Source organism: Perca fluviatilis, chromosome 8 (assembly GCF_010015445.1).
Source record: "Perca fluviatilis chromosome 8, GENO_Pfluv_1.0, whole genome shotgun sequence".
NCBI classification, from domain to species: Eukaryota; Metazoa; Chordata; class Actinopteri; order Perciformes; family Percidae; genus Perca; species Perca fluviatilis.
In genome coordinates, this window is record NC_053119.1 from 38,318,785 (window position 1) to 38,334,839 (window position 16,055).

General features: G+C 44.9%; 1 pseudogene; it reads left to right on the forward strand.

Moving 5' to 3' along the window:
* Positions 1-16,055, forward strand: part of LOC120563883 — a 46,892-nt pseudogene that overhangs the window by 9,172 nt on the left and 21,665 nt on the right.

The window sequence follows — 16,055 nt, forward strand, 5'->3', positions numbered from 1 at the left end:
CTTTTACTGTAAAAATTGACCACATCAGAGCACAGTTCACTCCTGTTGTATCTGACACCCCACCATATTTCCCCATCGCTACAGCTACCTTTGACCAATTCCAAGCAGTGTCCTACACTGAACTATGGGACATTGTAAAGCACATGAAACCATCAACAGCCCCACACGATCCCATCCCCTCACAGATTATCAAAGATGCTTTTGATGCTGTTGGTGCGGCTATTCAATTTATTCTTAACTCCTGTTTCAAGCATGCGGTTGTCCAGCCTATGCTAAAGAAACATAACCTAGATGCAAAGTGTCATAATAACTTCTGGCCTATATCTAAACTGCCATTTATCTCAAAAATTTTGGAGAAGGTGGTGTTAAAGCGCCCATATTATGCTCATTTTCAGGTTCATAACTCAATTTTAAGATTGTACCAGAATAGGTTTACATGGTTTAATTTTCAAAAAACACCATATTTATGTTGTACTGCACAGCTCTCTCTCACTGCTGCAGATCCTCTTTTCACCTGGTTTCTGTTTTAGCTACAGAGTGAGACCTCTTTTCTTCTTCTTCTTCTGTACTATCTTTGATTGCACTCGCACATGCTCAGTAGCTCAGATGTAGAGCATGTCAGCTAGCTAACTCTAGAGACAGTAAAAGAAAGCCTGTTTCTCCAACTTTGGTCAGTTACAAGGCAGGATTAGCTGGGAGACTTCTAAATGAGGGCACACATGTAAGTAGTTCTTTTGTAGATTATGGTGAACTTGTGTGTGTTGTAGCAGTGCTTTGCTATTGAGAACGACGTAGCATGCTAGCGTTAGCATTAGCGTTAGCATGCTAACGAGCTAGCGGTTGTGGTTAGCCAGCTCATTTCGGACTGTGACGTCACAGTCCGAGCCGATTTTGAACAGCTCACTAGGAGACTGAAAGCAGGACACATTCAGAAACCGTATCTCACTCAAAACAGCATGGATGGATTTTTTTCAAAGTTTGTATGTGTGTGGAAGCACCAGAGACACAAAAGAACACCCCAAATCCCAGAAAAAGTGATTTTTTCATAATATGGGCACTTTAACGCGGCTGCTTCCATACCTCAACTCCACAGAGATCCTAGAGCCATTTCAATCTAGGTTCAAAGCCCGCCACAGCACTGAGACAGCCCTGTTAAAGGTGACAAATGACCTCTTGCTCACTCTTGACTCAGGTGATAATGCCATTCTGGTCTTGTTGGATCTTAGCGCTGCATTTGACACTGTAGACCATGGTACACTACTAGAGTGTCTCGAACAGTGGGTTGGCATTAAGGGTACAGCTCTAAGCTGGTTTCACTCCTACCTCCACCAAAGATCTTTCTCAGTATCCATAGGCCAGTACTCCTCATCCCTTGCCCCTGTGTCTTATGGTGTCCCTCAGGGATCCATTCTGGGTCCAGTACTCTTCAGCCTTTATATGCTCCCCTTAGGTAACATCATCAGAAAATTTAATATCTCATTCCATTTCTATCCCAACTGTACATCCCACTTAAATCCAACAACTCCATGCAGCCTCTTTTAGACTGTTGGAAAGAAATTAAAATCTGGATGGCTAACAATTTTCTTCAGTTAAATGATAACAAAACTGAAGTTATTGTCTTTGGTCCTTCAAAATCCAAAACTGCCATCCCTGCCGACCATGGTCACCTTGCGCCCTATGTTAAACCCCATGTATGTAACTTGGGTGTTATTTTAGACTCCCATCTTAACCTGGAGAAACAAATATCTTCTGTTGTAAAGTCCAGTTTTTACCAACTAAGAATAATTTCTAAACTCAAGTCTGTTCTGTCATACAATGATCTGGAAAAAGTCATCCATGCCTTCATAACCTCCCACTTAGATTATTGTAACTCTCTCTACTTTGGTCTCCCTCTGACTCTACTGGCACGGCTTCAGATGGTCCAAAATGCAGCGGCTAGGCTGCTCACGAATACAAAAAAGCATGAACACATTACACCTGTCCTAGCCTCCTTGCACTGGCTTCCAGTCCAGTCTAGGATACAATTTAAAATACTGTTGATGGTTTTTAAAGCACTTCACGCCCTGGCCCCCAGCTACATAGCTGATATTATTCATCTTCACGTAGCCCCCAGGTCCCTCAGATCCTCCAGCCAAGGCCTCCTCCATGTCCCACGGTCCCGGCTTAAGCAAAAAGGTGACAGAGCCTTTTCTTTTGCTGGTCCTCAGCTGTGGAACTGACTGCCACCTGACATCAGAAATGCCCCTTCAATTGTGATATTCAAAGCCAGGCTCAAAACTCATCTTTTTACATTGGCCTTCCCGGCATCTTAATTGTCTTATCCTGCTAGGTTTGTAATTAAGTGTTTGTCTTTCGATGTACTTTTTAGCCTAAATCACTGATTTGTACGTGTTTTATTTTATTTTTCTTATTTTATTTTATCACCCTGTGACTATTGCGTAGCACAGCACTTTGGTCAGCGCGAGCTGTTTTTAAATGTGCTATAGAAATAAACTTTACTTACTTACTTACTTACTCTCAGTCTCGGCCCCTATCGCTAGCAGATCGTTCCCTCCCTATTTAGTCAGCCAGACCTGTAGCTTATTTCCCAAACTGAATAAATTCCGCTCGCACATATAAACACAAAACTGCTTTGCTATCTCAATCGTGTTGTAACTGTTGTCTGCTGAAAAAATAGTTGTATTCATTTGCATGATTGCCGTACTGTTTAGTTAAAAAACATCCAAAACACAGTATGAAAACATAGCTGACCAGACGCAAGCTTTTCTTTTGAAAAGCTTTTATATTGACGCTCGTCTGAGAAATGGAGTTTTGGATAATGTTCAGCTTCGGCACTTTTACCTATGCTAAAATATTCAATGACTGAGGAAGCCTAGTGACGAGTCCATAGCAACCAGTGTTGAATTACCCAGTGTGCTTTGCTGAATGGTCTCAATGTTTTATGGTTTATTTCATGTGAATACTAGTTTACTAGATGAGTAACTTAGTATTTGAAGTAACGCAGGAAGTGTGCATTTAGTTTCCATGCTTACTGTGTTTCTACAACAATGTTAGTGAGTAAATCTACTGAAATGGCCACCACACCATAACAGAGGAGTGTGATGCGTCAGATGAGAATGCAGCCATTTAGCTATATATGCCATGGCTGTAAAAAACAAAAGGAAATCTGTATAGCTTTATCAAGTGCAAATCAGTACAATAAATTGTTGGGCAGGGTCATTCGTTATCTCCCAATCATGTAGGTGGGTCATCCAAAATGTATTGCTGATGAAGGGAGGGTCAGGTCTATTTTGACTAAAGGTCCCAAAACTCCTCTGATGGCTCCTTAAATAAATAATAACAGTCAGTCCCTAACAATGTTATTTTTTTGGAAAATTTGTTTGAAAGAAAACCCAAATTTCTCATATAGAAACTTTTTGAAAATAAGTCAAATTTGACCCAAGGGAGGGTTCAGGGCCGTCGAACTGGGGGGAAAAAGGGGACTGAGTACCCAGGGCCCTCATGTGAGTAGGGCCCAAAAAGATGCTAGATTGAATAGCTGTGGATGCGGGGAGGGGCCCATAGAAAATGCCTTTCTGGGGCGACCTCTAGCTCACCCAGTGGGATGCCCCATGTAGGCTGAGTCCTTTGCAGCGGCCCAGGTTCGAATCCAACCTGCAGCCCTTTACTGCGTGTCATCCCCCATCTCTCTCCCACCTTTCCTGTCTATCCACTGTCTCTCACTCTGAAATAAAGGGAAAAAAAACCCCCAAAAAATAATCAAAACATTTTTTTTTTTTAAATGCCTTTCTACAGGGCCCAGAATTTGGTGCTACGCCCCTGGGAGGGTTAATACATTTTCCTTCAGCTGCAGTTACGTATTTGACCACACGGCTCAGCCTGGGCTCAGCCCACTAATTGGGAACACCTGCGCTTAATATGGGCAATAGAGGAAGAACAGGTCTCACCTTGCGTGCTGCTCACTGCCCCCGCCTTTTGCAACAAAAGAACATATCACCCAAAACTATCATGATTCATAAACAAATGCCACTTGTCTGGTAGAGGCTGTCAGTCCTAGTCTAAGGTCTTTCAAGGTTTTCCATTCACTTGCTGGGGGTTCAGTCTGTGCGTTATCACTATGAGAGCAGTGTTGTTGAAGCAGTCAATCGTCATACTGGGGGGATCGGGCTCCTCGTCCACGTGGGCATGTTTCCAAGGGAAAGGGTCCAAGGGTGGATATGAGCCTGCTCCTTTTTGGACAGTTTTTGAAAATATTAATTAGGGCCTGAGTGCCGACAGCGGCGAAAGCCCTATTGAAACTCGTAACTCATCCCGTAACGCCCTGCTATGACATGAACTACTATGACTACAATTGTAGTCACTGTTCTATTATCTCTATTGTGACTATTACCCCACTGTTCATCACACCCCCAAACGGCACCATCAGACACCGCCTATCAAGAGTCTGGGTCTGCCGAGGTTTCTTTCTAAAAGGGAGTTTTTCCTCGCCACTGTCGCAATAGCCACTGCTAATGCTTGCTCTTGAGGGAATTACTGGAATTGTTGGGGCTTTGTAAATTTATAGTGTGGTCTAGACCTACTCTATCTGTAAAGTGTCTCGAGATAACTCTTGTTATGATTTGATACTATAAATAAAATTGAATTGAAATTGAATTGAATTGAAACTGAAGGAATTTTCTTCCACCAGTAAATGAATCACCTTTTTGAGGGGCTTAACATAATCAAAAACTTACCAAAATTGTACGTATTTTAAGGGTTTTGGCCATTTCCACGTCATACTTTAACAAACTCTTAGAGATTTCATCGGATCAACTTCAAGTTTGGTCTGTGCCATCTTAAGACGTTAAAGATGAAAAGTTATTAAAAGAAAAACTTTTCGTCATAGGGCATGGCGTGGATGGCCATTTTGTGCGTTTTGACAATCAAAACAGGAAGTGGGTGTAACTTGAGTATACATTGTCTAATTGGCTCGAAACTTTTCAGGATTCATAAGTGTCCAACCCTGAGAAGATCTAAAGGCCGATATTTACTCAAAGTCATAGCGCCCCCTAGTGGCAACAGGAAGTAGGCCTAAAAGTCAAGGTGCTATACTTTAACGAACTACTCCTAGAGATTTCATCCGATGGACTTCAAATTCAGTCTGTGTCATCTAAAGACCTTAAAGATGAAAAGTTATTAAAAGAAAAAGTTTTCGTCCAACGGTGTGGTCGTGCGCTCATGTTTGACAAGGGTCCAGGGCTGAGGACATCTATAGGCCAAAATTGACTTTTGGTCATAGCATCAGCCTTATATGACATACATCATCCGATTACATTAAACTTATAATGTGTGGTCTACATGTGATACTGAGCCGCCCCCTATACTTTAACCATGCCCACTTACTCAGGACACGCCCCCTTTTATAACATTTGAACCGTTTACGGTAGAGTCTTGTGTGAGGTGTCATCGACTCAGCAGAGAGTTCTTTCTTCATTGGTGATGGTTTGCCCTGCCCACTATGATTAAGCCACGCCCCCTTTCATAATATTTGAACCGTTTAAGGTAGACCCTCGTGTGAGGTATCATTGAACTCAGCAGAGAGTTCCTTCTTCGTTGGTGATGGTTTGGCCCACCCCCTATGTTGTAGCTACGCCCCTTTTTATAACTTATGATTGGTTTGATGTACACCCTTGTGTGAGGTATCAATGAACTCAATGATAAAGGTTTGCCCCGACCCCTATGCTTTGGCCACGCCCCCTTTCCCAGCTAATGAACTGTATGACGTAGAGTCTTGTGTGAGGTATCATTGAACTCAGAAGGGAGTTCCCTTTTCATTACTGACTATTTGCGGTGTCTGAGTGCAGCTTTAATTGTAAAAGTATTTTTTATATTATTTGTAACACTGTATAGATATTGTTCTTGTTCCTTTGGTGTGTTGCTACGCACTTTTGTATTTGTATATATACTATATATATATATATATATATATATATATATATATATATATATATTAGGGGTGTCACGATTCTCCAAATCCTCGATTCGATTACATTTTACTTTTTTTTTAAAGCACAGGTTGCTATGCCATTTTTAGACTAAACTTGTATGCAATGTAATATCTGACCTTTGTTCACAATGTACCACACTACATTGTCAAAATTAAAACATTATTAACAACATAATGTAACTACTCTGTACAGTATATCTTCAGTCAGTTGGAAACTTGACAATTTGTCAATAAAGGTGTTTGGTGTTTTAAGCCTCCAACGTTGTCTTCCAAGCCTCCAACGTTGTCTTCCAGGCAGCGCTGCCTGGAAGGAACTAGGATTAGGCAGTGGTTATGGTTAGGTGCCTTGAAGATGACGGTCGCAGCACTGACTTGAAGGCTTTGTTGGGGGCTTAAAACACCATCGAGCCAGCAAAGCGGTCTTAGCAGACAGAGAGCAGAGAGGGCAATTCGGCAGTCTGCTAACTTGTTGCTCTCTCTAATATAATCAATATAAGCTGCTCTGTTTAGGTTACAAAACATGCATGCATGCTGAAATTCAACTGTGCGGTTTTGTCGGGATTAAGCTATAAACAGAGGAAAACTCCGCTAGCTGCTAGGCTAATGTGCAATGGTAAACACACAGAATATGGTACAAGCACATAGCAGTGTTGTGTTCATGTAATACGTAGAGTATACATATATACAGCTCTAGTTATGTTATTCAGAATGACTGTTTTATGTCGCACATTGTTAGTTCTATTATTCAGCATGCCTGTGTCACATTGCACATTTTTGACACTGAGAGGCCACCGTAGGTGTGCGTGTTTTTTTTGGTTTCCCGGAAATAAAGGAAGAGAGTTGTTGCATTACAAATTGAGACCAGTTGTTATTTTAGCAACATAACATTGGCGACGAGGATGGCTGATGCCCCGGTTTTCTCTCTGCCACCTCCGGACTGTTTTCTTCCCCTCCCTGGCGAACCTGTGCGCCCCCCTTGGAATCGGGTGGAAAACGTCTTTTGAACTGTACCTTTTAGCCATTGGATTGGATGGTGCTGCTAGCGCGAGGAAGCGCGCTATCCTGCTGCACTTGCTGGGAGCGGAGGGGAACAGGATTTTCAACACGCTTGACGGTACTCTGGACACTTACAATGCTGTCATTGAGGCTTTGACTGGACATTTTGTGAAGTCACAGAACATCCTTTTTCGGCGGCTGGAGTTCAGACAAAGATGTCAGCGCCCTGGTGAGTCTGCTAGGCAGTTTGTAGCAGATTTGAAAGCCTGCGCGCTAGTGCTGTAATTTCGGCGTCATGAGGGATGAACTTATTCGGGACCAGCTCATTGAAAAAACGTCTAATCCCAGAGTTCAGGAGGAGTTGTTACTCAAAGATGCAACACTGTCACTGGATGACGCACTAACACTTCGCCTTTACAAGTGGAGGCGGCAACTCAATGTGCTGCTAAAATAGCAGAAAACAAGTCTCATACTGCCGTTATGGAACAGCCAGTGCATCAGCTATCGAGCTCAGACAACCTGGCGCCGACCCCTGCTATACAGATGGCGCCCCCAGCAAACACGCCAGCAGAGACGCTGTGGGAATTGTGGCTCCACCGTCATGCCACAAGGGCCCAGGACTGCCCTGCTAGGGGCCAAATATGCAGACGCTGTCAGAAACCTAACCACTTTGCAAAATGGTGCCGGTCTGCTCGACTGGCTACCCTGAACAGTCACATGACCCGGTGGTGCCAGTGCGTACCATAGGCCCTCACCCAGGGACCTTCTCCAGGTGCCCCGTATACCTGGATGGCTGCTGTGTCCCTCTTCTCCTCGACACTGGGGCCAAGGTATCACTGCTGAATGTTGACACCTGTAACCTACTCTTCCCAAACAGACAGCTGCAGCCCCCATCCACTGCTCTCTGTGGCTACGGCCGCAGCAAAATCGACGTTGTCGGTCAACTCTACCTCCCAGTTCGCTACACCTCTACAACCATGGACCGCTTCCCATTCCACGCTTACGCGCGGGCAGAACATCATGGGACTTGACCTCTTTCTCAGCCTTGGCTTCACCTTACAGGACAACAACGGAACACGAATACTACAAGTGGATTCCCCTTGGCAACAGAGCCGGCCTGACCTGTTCAATGGCCTTGGGTGCCTCACCTCATTCATACAAAAACCGGCTCCTGGACCACGCGAGCGCCTCCCGTGGTCCAGCCCCTTCGGCGTGTGCCCCTGGCTTCGCGGGACGGCGTACACAGGAGCTCCAACGCCTCAGGCTGATGGCATTATAGAACCCATTGACGCCTCTCCGTGGGTGTCCAACCTCGTCATCGCCATGAAGAAGTCAGGTGGACTGAGAGTCTGCGTTGACCTTCGCCAGGTCAACAAAGCAGTGGTGCCTGACAAGTACCCTCTCCCGACAACAGAAGAACTCACGACCCACTTCTATGGCTCCCGGGTCTTTTCTAAGTTGGATTTACGTCAGGGCTACCTACAAATCCCTCTGCACCCGGAGAGTTGGAACCTGACGGCTTTTATCACCCATACTGGCCTGTACCGATATACGAGAATGCCTTTTGGGCTCAGCTCAGCGCCAAGCTGTTTCCAGAAAATCATGTCCACAATCCTCGCCAGCTGCCCTGGTACCGTGGCCTATTTGGTACACGGGCCAGATGTTGACACGCACAACGCCCGCCTGGAACGAGTTTTTGACTCCCTCAGCCGCCACCATGTAACCTTGAACGCTGAGAAGTGTACGTTCTCTGCACCGGCCATTGACTTTGTCGGGTTCCGGGTGTCCGCAGATGGTATCTCCCCTCTCCAGTCGAATGTGGCAGCCATCAGCGCAGTCCCCACCCCCACGACAGCCTCGCAGCTGGCTTCGTTCTTGGGAATGACAGCCTACTACATGCGTTTCCTGCCCCAGTACTCCTCTGTCCCGCCCCGCTGAGGATGCTGCTCAGGCAGGATGCTTCTTGGGTCTGGACTCCTGAATGCCAGGCAGGTTTCACGTAACTGAAGCGTCTTCTCACCACGTCCCCAATCCTGGCACACTTCCAGCTGGACTGCCCCACATTCGTGACCCTGCGATGCATCTGCTGTGGCTCTGGGCGCTGTTCTGTCACAGCTCCATGACGGCGTGGAGCAAAATTGAGAGGGAGGCCCCCGCCTGCATTTGGGCGCGCGAGGTGGCATTTGTACGCGGATCGTCTTTTACCCCTACGGACAGACCACCAGGCCCTGACAGCCCTGATGTCCACTTCGGGTGGAGGACACAGGCCCCTTCGCCTCTACAGATGGTCAGACCGCCTGCAGCAGTATGACTTTCAGCTACAATTCACGCCTGGCAAGACTAATGTTGTAGCAGATTTCCTATCCCGTCCTGCTGCCACCCAGTGCTCTGCTGTCTCTCCAGAGGATGAGGAGGGGGTAGTGCACCTGGTCCACTCACCACTGAAGGACACAGTCTCCCTCCGTGATCTGGAGTCCGCCTCAGCAGCCGAGCCCGTCTTCAGCATGCTTCGCGACTACATCAGACGTGGTTGGCCGGCCTGCCCGCCCCACCAGAACTGGAGCCATACCATTGAGTGAAGCATGAACTGTCATGCTGGGGTGAGGCCTGCATTGCACGTGGGCTCCTCGTGCTGTCATCCCAGTGGCTCTCAGAGGGTGTGTCTTGCAAATGGCACATCAGGGACACCCCCGGCATCGTCAAAGCCAAACAAAGGTGCCGTGGACGTGTGTGGTGGCCCGCCATGGACCGTGATCTGGAGGGACTCATCCGCTCCTGTACAGCGTGCCTCACCAGTGGGAAAACTGGGCCGCCCGCTTCACTTCCGCTACAGCCAGTAGACTGGCCGTCTGCACCATGGGACCACTTGCAGCTTGATATCTGTGGTGAGCTGTACAATGTGCCACACCACCAGAGGTTCCTCGTGGTGGTCTACGACTTGCACTCCAAGTGGCCTGAAGTGGCTCCCATGGGTACGGTTACCTCTGCTGCTGTGGTCAACTTCCTCGACCAGCTGTTTTCCCGCTGGGGCTTGCCTCGTGCAGTTACTACGGACAATGGTCCTCAGTTCCTGTCCTTGGAGTTCACCACCTTCCTCGCCAACAAAGGGGTTACCCACATCCGGACCTCCGTCTATCACCCCCAAGCCAACGGGGGGATGGAACGATTCAACCAATCCCTGAAAAATGGACTGCATGCTCACATGTCTGAGGGATACTCCCTGATGGCCGCACTGTCACAGACCCTCCTCCACTACAGGGCAACTGCCCACTCTACAACAGGGGTCTCCCCTGCCGCACTCATGCTGAAAAGGGAGCTTGTGCTTCCCCTGTCAAGACTCCGTCCATCAATGGCCGCGGACCCACAGCCATGCCCAGCAGCAGTCACGTCTCGCGTCAGGAGGCAACAGAGTTCCATGAAGCGGAGGTTCGATGAGAAGCACAAGGCTAAGTGGCCTGCTATCAGAGTGTCAGACTGGGTCAGAGCCCGCCGGCCCCAAAGAGCTAACAAGCTGTCTTCGTTCTGGTCGGCTCCGTACCAGGTCAGTCGGCAGCTCGGCCCAGCTTCTTTTCAGCTGACCGATGGTTCCCGTTGGCACGCCAGCTGCTTGCGCAGAGTGCCCTCCCCTCTTCACCAACCTCACCTGGCAGGGGTGGAGCAGAGCAACTCAGCAACTGGGCCGACGGAGCAGGGCAACCCAGCAACTGGGCCGGACCCTCATGTGCCGGACCCCATTGCGGCACCTCTTGCCCTGGCGGAACCGACTGCTCAGTGCTTCAGCCCCGCTGCCGGCACCACTTGTTCCTGAGCCCCGCCCTGTCAGGGTCCGCACGCGCCCTGGGCACTTCGAGGACTTTGTTGCCACCTTTCATGTCTGAACATTCGGAGGGGGGGGGAAATGTTGTGTTCATGTAATACGTAGAGTATACATATATACAGCTCTAGTTATGTTATTCAGAATGACTGTTTTATGTCGCACATTGTTAGTTCTATTATTCAGCATGCCTGTATCACGTTGCACATTTTTGACACTGAGAGGCCACCGTAGGTGTGCGTGTTTTTTTTGGTTTCCCGGAAATAAAGGAAGAGAGTTGTTGCATTACAAATTGAGACCAGTTGTTATTTTAGCAACATAACAAGCAGAGCTTGCAAACTGTGTTTTTTTTGTCAACAACGCGAACATTGTCAACATAACTCACTGGAAATCCTAAATACTTCCACACCGGCGATTTCAGTGAAGGAGGAGGGGGTTCAAGTTCTGTCGAGGAGGTTGACTTGCAGCAGTTCAACGTGTGTGTTTTTTTCCCACTTGACAAGCCGACCGGACATGACATTGGGGCGTGGCAGCATCGACGATTCCATTTTTTATATATATATATATATATATACGTATATATATATATATATATATCTACATATATATATATAGTTCGAAATACAAATAAATGAAATGAAATTTCAAGTTTTGAGCATCAACGACTTAATTTTCTCTATTCAGATACACTTTTATGCACCAATTTACGGTGAAAATACCTTTATGTAGCCTATGTGAAGAAGAAAAACACAGATGACAATTCAAACTATATCAAAAATATAATGGAAAGTATGTTGTTGCATGTCATTGGGCATTTTTAAGTGGGTATATAGAAATCCTGGAGCTTTCTTAGTGGGTATACTGCGTATACCTATGTATCACATGGACTACACCACTGATTTTATGTAGAATCCATCTAGAGAACATTCATCTCAAGAAAAAATGCTTTATTTTAAATAAGAATCAGTAATCATTTGACTCTCTCCCTGTCATCCTTTTGTTAAGACAATGTAGTCAGAGCTTTTGAGAAAAAGCAGGACACCATGCAGAAAATGTTCGAAGAGGACAGACTCAGATGGAGAAAAGCTGCAGACCAAAATGAGACTCCTCAAGAGAAAAAGTCTAATAAACTGTTTCCCAACTCTGCCCTGTTCACGACGTGGGGGGAGAATCTCTCGGAGGATGACCAAAGAGAGGCACAGGATTTGTTTGTCAAGTATGGATACAACGTTTTTCTCAGTGATCGCCTTCCTCTAGATCGAGCTCTTCCAGATACCAGGGATCCAAGGTACAACAATTTCCTATGATGCTAAAGCTGTCATTTCAATTCATATACAGATAAAAGTTAAAGAAATGGTCCCTCCCATCCAGTTCATTGTTTGCTGATTATCCTTCACCTCTCTGTTCACATGGTTTGTCTTTAGATAAAGCATTTACACAGCTCACTGATGGAAAGACGGTGGTTTTAGAAATCCTTCTGTTTCTGAATAGGTGTCTGAAAAAGAGTTACCCAGAAGACTTACCAAATATTGGAGTAGTGTTGATCTACCTGAATGAGGCCCTGTCTGTTATCATAAGAGCTATGCGCAGCATCATTGACCGCACCCCTAAACACCTGCTGAAGGAGATCATATTGGTGGATGACAATAGCTCTGAAGGTAAGTTGAGTGCAAATGGATGAGATTGTGCAAACGTGTGTCATAAACAGGTTGATCCATTATGTATAGGCTACTGTCATACTGCGAGACATGACAGGCTGAAATCACGTTTCATTGTGCAATGCCACTGTTGCTTATATTCTAACTTTTATTTTTACTGTTAGGCTCTAATCTATGTTATGGGTGTTATTTTGTGATTGTATTTTTTTGAATGTATCTACTTTTCTAAGCAGTCTTGTAAAATCAACTAAAATGCATTTTGTCACATGAACTTTTGGCTTTAAAGTAATAGTTTTGGGAATTGGGACATTTTGGAAAACATGTGTATTCACTTTCTTGCCAAGAGTTAGATGGCATGCCATGGTTGATATCACTATCATATATGTATGGTAAAATTTTATGCTACAGTCAGCAGCTGATTAGCTTAACATAAAGACTGGAAACAGCTAGCCTGTACGGTGTTCATTTTAGGACATCCTCAGATCTTAGACTCAGGGCTCAGACTCAAACGAAATGGCATCATTTTGCCATGAACTGGATTTGTCACTTTTTTCAACGCTTTTTTTCATGGTCAATAAATTATGTTGATGGATAATCACAGCCTGTTTCATGTATGGAACCATCAGTGGTATTATGGGGCAATTTGGTTGAAAGAAACCCAAATTTTTGACATAGAAACTTTGAAAACGGGTCAAATTTGACCCAAGGACAACATGAGGGTTAAAACAGCGGTTATTGGGCTAAAAATACCAATAATAGCAAAGCTGTATACAGCTTCTCTGCTGCAGCCGACTGGCAGAGAGAATCGTGCTGTGATCACCAAAGATGCTTCCCATTGAAATACATTAGTTTAAAAAACCTGCTGATATCACGAAAAAAATGAATTAAACGTGTCCGTGTACACGGATCAATAGATTAAACGTGAACATTTCACGAACTGCCATGAGACTGGGTATTCACTGTAAAAGCTGCTATCTACTTTAGCTAATTCAGAAAGCTAGTCAACAGGCTTCATCTGGGCAACGTTATCTCTGACAACGTTTTTTCTGACAAAGTTTTGTCTGAGGCTGACAGAGGTTTTTCTGACGCTGAGGCCGTTTGGTTTGAAGCAGTTTCAGCTGAGGGACATTTTTCGGAGATATGACGCCTTTTCATCTGACACTTGACTTTCATAAACTTGACAGAGATTTTTCTGAGACTGACGACTTTTGGTCCGAGGCTGTTTTTCAGAGATCTAATGCAGTTTTGTATGAAGATGACAGAGGTTTTTCTGAGACTGAGTGACTTTTAGGCTACTCCGATGCCGATTCGCCTGTGACCTGATGCCTTTTCATCCGAGACCTGATGCCTTTTCATTCGAGTCTGAGATCTGAGAATGTCCTAAAATGAACACCGTAAGCCTGGCTTTGTCCAAACTTAGGAAAAAAAACAAAAAAACAACCTGCCTACTAGTACATTTAAAGCTCACTGATTAATATGTTACACCGTGTTTGTTTAATCTGTTCAAAAAAGTATAAAAACAACAATTAGTTTTGTATGCCATAGATATGGTAACAACAAGAATTTAGGATGGTAAAGCTCCAGCAAATAACCCCCTGGAAAACCATACATTGGCGTTTTTATACCACAGTTATTGTACACATTTAACAAATAACATACTGTATGTGTTTATTAGTGAGCTTTAGAGTTTCGGTAAGGTGGACTTTGTGAGCTTTGGACAGAGCCAAGCTAGAAGTTTTCCTTTGTTCCCCGTCTTTATGCTAAGCTAACCAAGTGCTGGCTGTAGCCTTATATTTACCAGACAGACATGATAGTGTTGCCGATCTTCTTATCTAATTCTCAACAAGAAAATGCAAAAATTACGGCTTTTTATCCTTTTTAAGAGCAAGATGTAACAGCATTTAGTAATTTCAAGACTGTAATTTAAGATTCATTTATTATTTATTAGGACAATGCACATTAATCAACATTTCTGCACTAGTGTTAGTCGGCTAATTTTCAACTGTAGTCCTAGTTGCATGCATGTCTTTATGGTGGGAAGAAACTGGAGCAGAGGTAGAACTGCTAACCACTGAGCCACCGTGCTGCCGATATTTTGCCGATAACACCGACACTGCATTCAGAATAATGCCCAGATCAACGAAAAATGAAAAAAGTGACCTTGCAGAGACAGAGACATCCTCGGACAGCGTTAGCAGTCACGCTAATGTTAGCTTATTGGCTACATCTATTTTAGATCTGCTCAAGCAGCGCAGAGCAGCCATAGCCGCCAAGTTCAAGTCATCGTTCGCCAGCATGGACACTAAGCTCGACAAGATCCAGGCCGTGGGCTCAGGACAGGGGCAACGTATAACCGATCTCGAGTCGAATGCAGAAGCTGTCTGCGGACGCCTGGAGCAACTTGAGGCTCCTTACTGCAGGAAGATAACAAGTCGCTGAAGCCTAAACTGTCGGATTTGGAAGGGAGAAGTCGGAGACAGAACGTTCATCATGAATACAAGGGGGTTATGGCTGAACTCTATCAGCGCAATCTCCAACCCTCTCTCCTTTTCCCTGCGAAGCTGCGCATCACTCTCCAGAGCGGCGAGAGGAAAAGGTTGCGGTCCGTCTCTGAAGCATCCAACTACATTTCTACTTTGGGTGTGAGTCCATAATAAATTCGATTGACTGTGAGTATACAACTGTGGACGAATGTTCTATTCATATCCCCAGCCAATCTCTCAGACTGATGTTACTTCACGATCTATGTGGGAGCTAGCACAGATCAAGAAGTAAAAGCCTGGAATGTTTGTTGTGAGACTAGCAAGGGTCCTTTGTGGTTTGCTGTTTAGAGCTATATATGGGGTGAGGTTAGGGTGGGATGGGTTGGATTTAACTGGGAGTTTGGCTGATAAGCCACCACCTGCTGTATTTATAGTTATTTTGTGTGTGTGTTTTTCTTTTCCTTATTTTGCTACTCTGTATGTGTGCCTTTCTTTTTCCCTCACTATAACTGAGTTAGATGAAGGGCAATCCGAATTTAATTAGTTGGAATGTCAAGGGGCTAAATCACCAAGTGAAAAGAGGTAAAGTCCTCACCCACCTAAAGCGGCTCAGGGCTGGGATAGTTTTCCTTCAAGAAATCGACTCTGACCAATGGCAATTAGGTAAATGCTGGCAATGCTGACAATTTTTCCATTCTAATTTCAGGGCTAAGGCAGTATAAGTATTGATAGTAATATTCCTTTTGAGTCCTCAAACATTATATCAGATAAAAATGGACGTTTTATTATTGTTTCAGGCAAACTTTACAATAAGTCAGTAATCTTGGTCAATGTCTACGCGCCTAATGTTGATGATGTACAATTCTTTAAGAGATTTTTTTTCTCAACTTCCTGATCTCACTTCTCACTCTTCTAGGTAGGGTTATTTAGATCCAGTACTAGACCGCTCTTCCCCTAACCCTGCCACTCTTATCAGATCTGCTGGTCATATCAAATCATTTATCGCTGATTACAGCCTCTCTGATCCATACAGGTTTTTAGTCCCCACAGGAAGAGAATTTTCCTTCTTTTCACATGTTCACCACACCTACACCCGAATAGATTATTTTTTTGTTGAT